At 34.7% G+C, this 13,870-nt stretch overlaps 1 protein-coding gene across 17 annotated transcripts in view; it reads right to left on the bottom strand.

Annotated features, from left to right (window-relative positions):
- Window positions 1-13,870, bottom strand: part of NLGN1 (neuroligin 1) — a 907,062-nt gene that overhangs the window by 478,322 nt on the left and 414,870 nt on the right. The gene's annotated exons all lie outside the window — the stretch shown is intronic.

Below are 13,870 nucleotides of genomic sequence, written 5' to 3'. Positions count from 1 at the left end.
GTATACTCTCTCACAAATACTTTCTAGCACAAGGAAGGGTAAAAATAGGTAAATGAATTATTTATTTATTTACTTTCCTAAATAACAAGATTGTATGAATTATAGTGAAATATCACTAAGGGACGATGTAGATTTTGCTCATATAGATGCAGATCAACCTGGAATCAGGGAAAAAGTTACATATGTCTGATCTGTGGTCTCTATAAACATGTCCAAAAAATAAACCCAAATATGAATTGTGGACTATGAATTGCTTTAGTAAATAGTACAGATTGATATTAAAACAGAAGAGCCTAATGTATTCACTAAAATCCCAATTTCTTGTTACTTAAAGCAGATAAAACTGTGGTATATTTTAAGGAAAAACACTATCTACGGAAGCAATTGTTTTATTTGTATTGAAAAAGAATAATAAGTATTTCTTAAAGCTTATTTTCATACAAAGTCAAAAACATAAAGAATTCTAGCATAATTAAATAACATAAGAATAAACTCATCTCTTATTCCTGTCAGAAAATTGCTCCTAATTATGGTGATATTACCACAAATAATCTTTTTTAATAACTTACTTCTGTTCGAGCATGTTGCATATTCTCTGAGAGAACTGATTTCTCCAGTAAAGATGGCTTTTTTTCAAAGCTCAGATGCAAGAAGCTAGCAAATACTAGAACAGAAATTAGTGTATCTCTTAGATATGTTTCATCTCAGGGATATGCCTCGCCTCTTAAAAAGGTTTGCAAATGGTGAAATTACCAATATATAAATCAGTCGAGAAATGTCTTTCGTTCCATATTTGGGGAAAAATTTTAAGAATACAATTAAATGTATGGTCCTGACTATACTGTTATAAAAGATGAGTGGGTGTGAGGGTAATCAAGGATTGGTTTAAGATTGCACCCAAATCTCTATTTGTGATAATAGTTGTGCACCTGTAATTCAAGATGGATGAAGTATCAAAAGGCAAAATTAAATAAACTACAATTTCCTTTTATTTCTTATCTTTACAGAAGAACAACATTAAGCTGAGCCTGAAAAAGTTACAGGTTCCAAAGCCTATTATCTATATAAAGTGAATAGTTATCCTTTCTGCAATATCATATGCATAGCAGTCTTCCCTCATTCACAGTTTTACTCTCCAGTTACCTCTGGTCAACCACGGTCTGAAAATAGGTAAATATCTTATAGTAGAGTAGGATATTTTCAGACACAGACTAGATTTACATAACTTTTATTACAGTATATTGTTTTAATTGTTCTGTTTTATTATTCTTTTTGTTAATATAGTACTGTGCCTAATTTATAAATTAAACTTTATCATAGGTACATATGCATAAAGAAGTAGTTTACTTAAGGTTCTATACTATCCGCAGTTATAGAGTCACTGAGCGTTTTGGAACATACCCTTGTGAATAAGGGAGTACTATTGCATTTTAATTCAAAAAGTAGCATTTCAACACTGTTTTCATGTTTATCTAATGTTTATGAGCACCAACGTTTTCACTTACCACATGCTGAGCAGGAACCAGAAGAATGCAAACATTAAATACATGGGAAATGTAGAAATAGCTGTTCAATTTAAAATAAATTGCAGCTTTCATGCATTACAGTCTCAGAACAAGGAATATTTTTCTAGAAAATCCAGGAGACTGTCTTGCCACTGGTATTGAGATAAAGGATTGCTACTTTATTTTTTTTTTGAGACTGAGTCTTATTCCGTTGCCCAGGCTGGAGTGCAGTGGCGCGATCTCGGCTCACTGCAAGCTCCGCCTCCCAGGTTCAAGCCATTCTCCTCCTGCCTCAGCCTCCTGAGTAGCTGGGACTACAGGCGCTGCCACCACGCCCAGCTAATTTTTTGTATTTTTAGTAGAGATGGGGTTTCACCGTGTAAGCCAGGATAAGTCCTCACCTCATATATTTGGGACTTGAAAGGAAGCTTGTGCAAGCACATGGTTAATACACTTTACTACCCACATTCCATACCACCAGCCATTCTTTTTACCTGCTCTGTATTCCTAGAAATGCATATCCTGAGAAGAGCACACAGTGAATTCATTTATATGTTTATTGATGACTTTTGATTATGTATGCAGAGCAGTCTGTTGTCTTAATAAAATTAGAAAACCAGATAAGATCCAGTGTTTATGTTTTAATTTGGGTGGTGAGTCATCTACCATATTAAGCAGTTAATATACATAACCATAACAAGTAGGATTGCTATTACGCATACCAAAGTAAAGACTAAGCTGCTTATGCCACGGAAGCAGAGAGAAGAGAGGGATCAACGAAGCCCAAATAATTGAAGGGAGAGAGATAACTGGGCTACAACGATTGAGGAAATGGGTATTTGTGGCAGGTCAGCTGTTGGAAAGGATTCTCCTAGGCAGTGAGGAGTCTAGTATGGCCTGCCTGAAAAGGATTTCTCAGAAACCAATAGAAGGTAAAATTTGACAAGAAGAAGAGCAAAGTAATTCAGCAGATCTGGAATGACAGGAAAACTGTGGAATGGATCCCAGAGTCAGCGAGAACCGTATAGAGATGTGGAGCAGAGGAAAAGCTAAAGAAAACTGGTGCTCTGGCATTAAAGTAATCTGCCTGGTTGTGGTGTGGGATGAAATTGGCATGTGAATTTAGGTCTGGAGGATGCAGGGTCAGCCGAAAACCCACTTGGTAATCCAAGGTGAGTAGGTAGTAGCAATGGGAGTAGAAAGAAGAAAACTAACATAAGGTGATTTTAAAAAATGAACTCTGCAAATTAAAACTTAAAAGACAAAGAAAAAGAAGCAGTATCCATATACTTACGGAGCAAGTGGTTCAAGGAAAGACTTTAGAAATCCCTTTCTAAAGGATTTCAGAAAAAGAAAGAACAAACAAGATGTCTTCGCATATGAAATTGCACTATATTTTAAAGGCAAATCAGTAAAAGTGGGCAGAACATCAAAGATCATGACACCAGGTCATGGGAAGGTAAGGGAGTACTGCCTTAGTTCCTTATTGAAAAAAAAAAAAAAAAAAAGAACTATTCAAAGGCAGAACAAAATTAAAAAGCAAAATCCAAGCCCTCATTGTCTTTTTGTAACAGAGAGAAAAAAACTGACCCTGGCTGAAGAAAAGACCTATATCTTTGTTGTTAAAAAGTCAGTAATGCAGCTAATTTATTACATTTCATGATTCTCAGAGTTATAGGCAGGTGAATAAAAGAGAACCTTTTATTTTCTCTGCAAAGTTCCAAGGTTACCCATCCATTCCACAGATCAAATGTCTACCTAAGGGCTAGTCACTCTCCTGGGATATTTTCCCTGTATATTTTCGATTTCACAAACCAGTTTTGCTCATTTAATTCAGATAGAGAACTTTGCCTGGTTGGTTGTGGGTGGTCTGTTTGTTTGTCTGAATTTTGCATTTTTCCACAGTTGCTTTTTTTAAATGATTTGTTTTGCTTCTAATTATTTTACAGCTTTAAAATTATTTCAAAATATTTTATCTGTCTTGTAATATTGAATTTTGTAAATGCATGCAGGAAAAACTCATAAAACTGTGCTGAAACCCTCAGTCTACATTTCAAAAAAATTCATTTTTGCAGCACATTGTTCTTTCAGAAATACAACTTATCAAAATTTGTATTAATGTTTTGTTTATTTGCTTAATGTCATTCAATGTTGTGTTTATTTGTTTAATGTCATTTTTTCTCACTCACTGTGAGTTCCAGAGACGAAGCATTGAGGTTGACTTTTTTAACATTGTAAACACCAATAATTAGAAGGCTATAGTGGGTGCTTAATAAATGTTTGTGGAATTAACGAAAGAATAAATGAATGAATGAGTTAAAAGGATGACTTCTGCTCTGAAAGAAGCTAAATATATTTTTGTTTATTGTTTGATTAGTTGTAGTCCTATCAATACCTGGAAATGGTTGTTGAATTCTAGTCCTAGAAGAATGCTTTAACTAGGAATGAGGGAAATTTTGATACTATGTTCTGTAGTCTTATTCCAAATCACTGATCTTAACAACTTGAGAAAATCATAAACCACATATTCTCAAATTCCTCCCAGAATTTGCCCAAAGACTATCAAGACAATAATTAGAAATAATAAGATATCCTTTTTAGGACAACCCAAAACTTAAATGAAGCCATATTAATAACATACAAACATTAAGAAATAAGGAGGCATGAAACAAGTTACTAACTATATTATAATCTCTCATATTTGCCAGTCTCTGAAATATAACTGATATTGATTCTCACTCCTTCAAAGCAGGCATTCAGAAGAACTCTTCACAATGCTGGTTTGATTGACTCCATTATCAAGATAAAGGAAGAAAAACTGCCAAAATCTCTGTTGCTTTTTGTGTAAAAAATAGATTCTTATACTTACCTGAGTGAGTCCAGCCTCAGCAGGTCCCTCAATCTTCTGTGAGCAAAATATCTGCCTCATCCATTGACTACCAACCGTCTCACTTTAATGAGGTATTAGCTGGGCTTTTTGTATCCACAGCAGAATGTCAACTTTGATCAAGGTCTAGGCCTACTAAAACATTTTTAAAATGCAGATCTAATCATGTCACTTACCCACTCAGTCTCTTATAATTGTTTCTGATTGTTCATAGAAGTCCTAAATCTTTAACAAGGTGCCGCACAGCCTGCTACGTATGTTTTTAACTTTATTGAACACTGAGCATTCCAGCTGAGTTTGCTCAGCTCTGTTAACATGCAAAACTGTTTCCTTCCTCTGGTTTTCACCCAGACCCTCTTTTCTACCCACAGCTCTGCCTCCTCCACTTTATGACCACATCGGATCAACACCTATTGACCCTTGAGATCCAGTTTAAATTCATTCACAAATATTTTCTGATAAAATATCCTATGCCAGAAACTATTTTGGGCTTTGCGGAGCTAGACAATAACAAAATGAACAATACCAATATAAACAGAAGATAATCAGAGATGATAACTGTGATGCAGACAATTTTTAAAGGGAGATGGCACGAAGTGATGGCTCTTGTTAGACTGGATGAACATGGATGATCTCCTTGAGAAGATGACATTTAAACCACAATGAGAATGATAAAGAACTGGCCCCACAAAGATCTGGGGTAGAGGAAACACCAGGCATGTAACACGTAAAATGGGAGAAAGTTTGATGTGTATGAAGAATAAATGACTGCTGGAACAGAGAGGAAGAGTGTTTTGAGATGAACTAAGAAATGCAGGCCAAGACCACTTCATGAGGGCTTTTGCCAGACAAAGCAGGGATGAAGTTTCAATTTTATACTAAATTAATAATGGGAAGCCACTAGAGTGGGTTAAGCAGAGAAGTGAGCTGTTATAATGCATGTTGTTAAAAGATAATTTCACTGATTTAAATCTAGCATTTTAGAAAACATAGAAAAATAAAGAGTTTTTACTTGATCATCCAGATGGATAAGGCCAATGATATCAGTACAGTGTTGTTAAGAGAGGTTAGAATCCTGTCTCCACCACTGAATGCTGTTTAGCTTGTGTGACTGTAAATACATTAGTTAGCCTCTCTACTCATTTGTTTCTGCATTTATGAAATCTGGAAACTAACCATGCTACCTCATAGAGTTGTGAGAATTTAATAACGCAATCCATGTAAACTTCTTAAAACAAACTTTGGAATATAAGTCTTCAATGAATGTGTCCACTATTGCTGTTGTTGCAATGATTATCAGGTTATTATTGACTTATACAACTAGGCTATAATCTTATAGTAATTATAATTATAGTATTTGAGAATTATAATTAGATATTATAGATTTAATTATAACTATTGTTAAAAATTTAAATATATAATTATAGTATTTCATTATTGACTATATTATATTTATTATAAATTATATTTATAATTTTGTAAATATATTTAATTGACCATTATAAATAATTATTATAATATAATTTAAGGATTTTCACAATATCCTTAATAACTAACAGAATGACATAATAATATTATAACCTAGTTGTGGAAGTCAATAAGAAAAGGAGGCCTGAGAAATTCAACATATTTCAGCCATGTTAAGTTTGAGATATTCATTAGACATCTACATCGGAAGGGTTGGTATACAGAAGTATATGAAAGGCTGGAGTTCTGAGGAAGGGTTAGTCTTGAAGATACAGTTTTGAAAAGTCACTTCCATAGAGATGGCATTTAAAGCAATGCAAATGATTCCTTAAGGCATATCATGGAGAGAGAAGGATAGAGAGCCAAGGATTATGCCTAACTGCACAACATTTAGAGGTCAGGGTAGGAGAGCAGGAGTCAGCAAAGGAGACTGAGACGAAGCAGTCAGGGAGGTAGGAGGAAAATCCTGGGTGATGCCACGAAACAAGCAGGCCAAAAAAGGAATGGTTAACTGTGTCCTGTGCTAGGAAGTGATCATACAAGATAAACACAGAGAAGTGACTAATGGAGGTGGCAATCGAGAGGTCTTTGGGAATCTTGACAAGGACTTTCTCGGCAGAGTACAAGAAATGGGGCTGGGTGTGGTGGCTCATGCTTGTAATCCCAGCACTTTGGGAGGCTGAGGCATGCAGATCGTGAGGTCAGGAGATTGAGACCATCCTGGCTAACATGGAGAAACCTCAATTCTACTAAAAATACAAAAAATTAGTGGGGCGTGGCACACACCTGTAGTCCCAGCCACTTAGGAGGCTGAGTCAGGACAATCACTTCAACCTGGGAGGCAGAGGTTGCAGTGAGCCACTGCACTCCAGCCTGGGTAACAGAGAGGGAGACTCCGTGTTAAAAAAAAAAAAAAGAAAAAAGAAAAAAAGAAAAAGAAGAAGAAAGGAAGGAAGGAAGGAAGGAAGGAAGGAAGGAAGGAAGGAAGGAAGGAAGGAAGGAAGGAAGGAAGGAAGGAGGAAGGGAGGAAGGGAGGAAGGAAAGACAGAAAATAAATGGAAACTTGAAAGAAAAGAAATGGAAACTTGAATGTTACCTCCTCAGGGAAACTGCTCTGTGTTTCTAAAATAAAGTAGCTCCCTTCTCATTGCACGATTTCTCTAGAATTTATTATATAGGCAATTGTTAAGAAAATTAACTTTTCATTCAATCATTATCTAGCAAACTATATGATTTGTTTAATTATTTATTTTCTACCTTCCCTAAAGCTAACAATCTACTGATAGCAAGGATCACATATAGCTTATTTTTCACAATACCCTTAATAGCTAAGAGAATGACATACATAATATTGCTCAATCTATAGAGAATAAGGGAAAAAATGGCTGAAAGAATAAATGAATGAATTACCTAAACCACATCATTTTTCTTCTTTTAACTAACATCCACAATAATTGGCATGCTTACTCTCAGATTTTTTCTATGTTTTGGGCATAAATAAATAGCTGCTTTTACTGCAGGCCACCTGATACCATTTTGGAGGGAGTAAGGGAATAAAAATAATGAACAGTCAACTTTGCAAAATATCATTACCTATCTAAAGTTGTCCCCCGCACCGGCCGCTAAAGGACAAATAGTTTCTCTATTCCAGGAGCTCATTTTAGCACTCAATCTAAAATTGATTACCATCTGGCCCTTATTAAAACCCAGTTGATATAACATATTTGAGAGAAGAAATCTATGGATCAAATAAACCATCCATTGCTCTAAATTGGATTTTAGCTCTATCCTATTATAAGTGAAATCACCAAATATCTTACCCAGATTGCATTTGGTTAGCTCTTTGCTAAAATGACATTATAGAAGTTATGAGCACTTATGAAGTTATGATGCTATGGGGTGCCGCTCATGGGCGAGACACGTACCCTGGGTGAAAGCCAGGGACCCCACGAACCCCACGGGCCCGGCGCAGGGGCTGCTGGGAAGTCAAGGTCGTCCATGGGAGGACACAGGCCTAGCTCTCGGCCTCGCTACCTTTTTTTTCCCAGCTGCTTTTACTATGTCTTTGGCTTTTACAGAAGGTTACTATAAATAATCATATACTGAGAATATTTTTTGAATCTTATAATGACACAAAGATCATCACACAATTCCTATATTGTCACTTGTTTCAAATAGAAGCAATACAACCCATATGATAAATTCTTCTGTAGTACAATGTAAGAAAAACAATTATTTGTGTATTTTTTTCGAGTTAATATGTTTGTTTCCTTTTGGGGGTTATGATAATTATGAAATTTAATCCATTATAGTTTACCATGCTTCTAGAAAACTAGGAAATGCATCTATGTTCAACTGTTGTACATATTCATGACCTAACTTTCTGTATCATTTTCTCTATAAGCATTACTATTCAACTATGATTTTACCAATCTATTTATTTGTGTGCATTGTCACAAATTACTTCCACTTTTTCAAATTAGTATGAATAAATGAAAATAAAAATGAAGATTGTCTTCCTCCCTTTACTTCAGTCAATACCAAGGATAATCCACTCCTCGTGGCCTTCCTCAGGTACAACCATTTCCTTGAAAACAGTCTGGACTCTATAGACAAACTGACTCCTTCTCTTTCTGTCTCCCAAGAACACATTTGAATGTGTTGTAGAATATTAGTTTGTTTTGGAGTTTGGGACTTTTGTTTTTTGTGGTTTCTTTTAAAGAGTCAGACAGAAACAAAAACAATGCAATAAACAGGAGGAACAATGACAAAACATTGTCCCACTTGAGGAATTAATACGCTTCTCTCTTTAAATCATGATCAATGCACAGGCTTTAGCAAATTTCCTTGATCCTCGGCCAATCAGATTCAAATATAAATATCAATTACTATATCCTTACTAATCCATCAGATATCCTACCCTTCCTTCCTTCCTTTTCTCTTGTTGTTTTCTTTTATATATCAAGTGAATCTATTCACACAGATCAATTAATAAACCAATATATTATAAATATAAAGTAGAATATCAATTATTATTTTCTACTGTTTCTCTCCTCAACTATATTGAAAACTCTTTAAAGATAAAAACTATACTGTCCTCACTTTTATCCCTCAGAAAAGGTGTATAATGCTGAAAACAAGTGTTATTGATTTGATGACTGACCACACTAAAGTTATATATATATATATATATATATATGTACATGTATGTTGTGTGTGTGTGTGTGTATACACAAGTACCCTTTTTAAGACAAGATCTCACTCTGTCACCCAGGCTGGAGTGCAGTTGTGGGATCACAGCCTCAACTGATTCTTCCGCCTCAGTCTCCTGAGTAGCCCGGAATACAAGCACATGCTACCACATCTGGCTAAGTTTTTGAAAATTTTTTATAGAGGCACAATCTCGCAATTTTGCCCAGACCCGTCTTGAACTCCTGGGCTCAAGTGATCCTATTGCCTCAGCCTCCCAAAGTGCTAAGATTACAGGCGTGCACCACCATGCCTGGCCTAAAGTTATACTTATTGTTGCCATTTATCTAATAATACTTGAAGCATTATTATTGCATAGTCTAAAATTTCATTAACCATATCTAATAGAATAAAAATAAAAGTGTTCATTAAATGTATATGTAGTAAAGTTAACAAAAGCTTGTTTTAAACAATTTAGCCCCACATAAAATTATAAAGTAAACTAAATGTAATTGTTTAAATACAAGTAGGTGAGCTAGCACTTTAAATTATTTTTTTCCATGGATGGATGGTGTAATATTCAATTACTAAGTAAAATATTTAATTAGATCCTTTTCCAAAAATGTGCCAAATTTCCAGATAGATATCAGTACTTCTAAACTATTTAACACTTTTTTTCTAAAATAAATCACATGGGCTAGAATTATGAATTGCAGAATTACCTCCAAGATATTTATGTCAAGATAAAAGTAACTGATTAAATTTCCACCAGATTAAAATCTTGTTTGCCCAAGTAAGATCCTCACAGGGGTATTAAAATTTTTCTTTTACTCCATAAGTAATTTATAGATTTATTCTAAATTTAAATAAGTAGTTGAAACATTTTAATGATAAATTACTTAACATATTTTTTTCATTTTTGAGATTTGTCAATATTATCATTTAAATAATTTCTATTTAAAAAAAGTTTAGTGTACAACACCTCATCTAATAGTGACTTATTTTATATTCTCTTTCAATTCTTATCTTATATATTCTGTAATTCTTGTTCATAAGAATATGTTTACCCTAGTTATAATCAGAACATTTAATTTTGATTATTTCCCCCTTTAAGAACACATCAATATTTCTCCCTGCATTTCTTTTCTCTTTTATTTCTTTCTTTCTTTTCTTTCTTTCTTTCTCTTTCTTTCTCTCTTTCTTTTCTTTCTTTTTCTTTCTTTTCTCTCTTTCCTTCTTTCTTTCTTTCTCTTTCTTTCTTTCTTTCTTTCTTTCTTTCTTTCTTTCTTTCTTTCTTTCTTTCTTTCTTTCTTTCTTTCTTTCTTTCTTTCTTTCTCTCTCTCTCTCTCTCTCTCTCTCTCCCTCCCTCCCTCTCTCTCTCTTTCCTTCCTTCCTTCCTTCTCTCTCTCTCCTTCCTTCCTTCCTTCCTTCCTTCCTTCCTTCCTTCCTTCCTTCCTTCCTTCCTTCCTTCCTTCCTTTCTTTGTTTCTTTCTTTCTTTCTCTCTCTCTCTTTCTTCTTTCTTTCTTTCCCTCCCACCCCTCCTTCCTCCCTTCCTCCCTTCCTCCCTTCCTCCCTTCCTCCCTTCCTCCCTTCCTCTCTTCCTCTCTCTCTCTCTTTCTTTGACTGAGTTTCGCTCTTCTCGTCCAGGCTGGAGTGTAATGGCGCAATCTCAGCTCACAGCAACCTCCACCTTCCAGGTTCAAGTGATGCTTCTCCTGCCTCAGCCTGTGATTACAGGCACCCACCACTGCGCCAAGCTAATTTTTTGCACTTTTGCTAGAGATGAGGTTTCACCATGTTGGCCAGGCTGGTCTCGAGCTCCTGGCCTCAGGCCATCCACCCACCTTGGCCTCCCAGAGTGCTGGGATTACAGGCGTGAGCCACCGCACCTGGCCATTTCTCCCTACATTTCCAAGATGATTATAAATCATACACTAGAATGTTAAAAAAATACCCTACTAACAATAATTTTAAACGTATTTAAGGACTATGTAACAATGTATCAAATAATAGATGCTGAAGAAAGCAAATATGGAAAGTTTATGTCAAAACTGACTGAGGACAAAGAATGTGTATAGCCAAAAGTGAAAGAAAAGTTAAATATTCAGTGTATAAGAAGTATGAGGCTAAATAGTAGGAGGTCTCTGGGAGCTCTAACATGAAACTAGGGAATGAGGTTAGCAGGCAGAGTCCTGCATTCCCTTCCCTCTTTGTCAATCTTATTGGCAGTTTTTCCTATCATTTTGAATAGCATTTCCAGGGTGGGTGAAAATCATACACAACACAGTAAGAGTGATATTCTGTGTTACCATTCCAAAGGAAACCACTAAAGGGTGTTGGTAGAAGAACTAATTCTGACCTGTTACTAGCTTCTTCTGAGGAACAGTGGAGGTATTTTTTTTTCTTCTATTCTATTCCTACTTTGTAATAAACAAGTTTTTAACATGAAATCTCTAAACTGAAAAATTGGCAGCTACATAGCTGTATGAATCTTCTAACTGAAACATTAACACATCTCTACTCATCACTAAAAGCAAAATGAAAAACAAAACTTGTAAGATTCCCCACCACCTCCACATGGTAAGTTCAGATCGACACAAATTGCACTACCTGTTGCAGACATCTTGATTGTTCCAGCCAGTCACCTCGAATCAATGATCTTATAATTACCCATTTTGTCCATTGGACCCCCAAATCTATTTCTTTCACACCAAAATACCCCAGTGAAAACACAGCTCAGGATTTCCTCAGATGTGGGATCATATCTTATTTCCTACTTAATCACTCAAGTGCAAATTAGACAGCCGTAGTCTTGGATCCCACACCCAAGAAACCTTGGCTTACCTTTTTACTGTTAGACAAATTATTTACAACACCAGCCTCAAAAGTCTACAGTCTTTATTGTTGCAGTTCTGTCAGATGAGCTGTTGATCTTGCTGTGGTGCAGCACTCATGCAAAATATGCTGAAACACATGTTCTGATAATTTCTCTTTTATGAATTAATTTATTTAAATACATGTTCACAATACCCAACACATATTTTTCAAAAAAAGTGACCAGAATACATCTGTTCGAGAGCTAATGTCTTAAAGTCTACCTAAACAATGTTTCACAGAGTTTATGCTTTGTCACATTGAGAAGAGGTCTATCAAGGACAGCCTTTGGCTTGTTATCAGTGTATAATGTGTTTAAGAGAAATAAAGGAGAAAAGACAACTAAATGTTACATTCTAGGGTACAGTAGAGCCAGAACAAATATTTAACACTGGGAAATCATACTTCGATAACATCAACACTGTCTGCTGTCTGCTACTATCTAAACCAAGTGATTGAGTTCTTTATATTTTGGCGAGTTAATCCATTGCCTTGCAATCTAATCCTCACAGTGTGGCATTTAAAATGGGGCATGGGCATGAATATAGGATTAAAATCAGGTCAAAGTCAAGTCCTCATCAGTTCTGAATACATAAAAAGAAAAAGAATGGGTAAAGTTTATATTAACATAACAACAAAGTTTATTTTATGAAATCTTGCTTTATATAATCAAAACCAGTAACAGAAAGAGGCAAAAAAAAAAAAAAAAAAAGTTGTGACCAAAGCATTTCTTAAATAAAATAAATATATATGACTAACTGGATGTTCAAGTCCTTAAAAACACTGTTACCATAATTTAGCATTTCAATTTAAAGTTTCATCTGGCAAACTGGTCACTGCTCAGGATTTTTCACTTGAAAACTTAGAAAAATAGAAGAATAATAATCAACAAAAACAACTGAGCTCTCAACAATACTACAATTAAAATTCAATGCATTAAAATATTAAAAACCCTCCTTCCGATTAAAATGTTCCACAGGAAACAAATGACAACATTAAGATTTAAGAATTCAAGATTTAAGATTCAAGAATTATTATGAGCAATCATTTGTACGTCTTCTAATACACAGAATTTTCATTGGTGGAAAGACACTTATCCCAGCCCACAGAAATCGTGTGAATGTTTGATGCAATGGATGATTAGACACTATGGAGGATCTCATGTGTATTTGATCAATGCTACAGAAATATTTTATACCTATACTGATGCAGCACATCTATGGTCATTCACCACACTCCAAATTTCAAAAAAGCAAACTAGAAAATGATTGAGACTTAACCTTCACATTGGTAAAATGTCTCCTTCCTCTAGACTATAAACTTGATTCACAAAAATTATTCTACCTTTTAAAACTATTCTACCTTTGTGATAAGCTTAAACACAGAATTATGACTGCATAGGAGTTAGGATAACATGGAAGAGGAAAAAATTCTGATTCTTAACATGGATAAAAGATATGATTCTACCAATTATTATAAAAAGGAATATAATTCAAAGTCCTTTTCCAGAATATTTTAGATAATAAAATGAAAGAGTGAGGTGCTTCTTTGTGTAGAAACAAAATTATAATTTATACTTCTTCAAGTGTATAGTATGGGATAAGACTTGGAGAACAATCAAGAATAAAAATTTAAATATTTTGTGGATGCATTATGCTCTTTTAGCAAATTCTGTTAAGTACATCACAGATAAAGATGTTTTACTAAATCATACAGTAATTTTACTCCTCAAATTGTGGCAACATTATAACAAACATATACTAGAATAGCAAGTTTATCTTTTAAAAACTGATTATTGCATAAGATAACATGCCTATCTCAGAGTACCTAAGTTATTTTATAAATAATATTTCTCTCATCACAGCTAAAAATCTCCACTTCGTGTTTATTTTATCATTCTTTTGGCAAGAGTATGCATCATTGAACTGAATTCTTTCTTACTTTATA

Source organism: Macaca thibetana, chromosome 2, assembly GCF_024542745.1.
Source record: "Macaca thibetana thibetana isolate TM-01 chromosome 2, ASM2454274v1, whole genome shotgun sequence".
NCBI classification, from domain to species: domain Eukaryota; kingdom Metazoa; phylum Chordata; class Mammalia; order Primates; family Cercopithecidae; genus Macaca; species Macaca thibetana.
The sequence above is the reverse complement of the archived record's forward strand: the minus strand, read 5'-3'. Positions and strand labels throughout refer to the sequence as shown.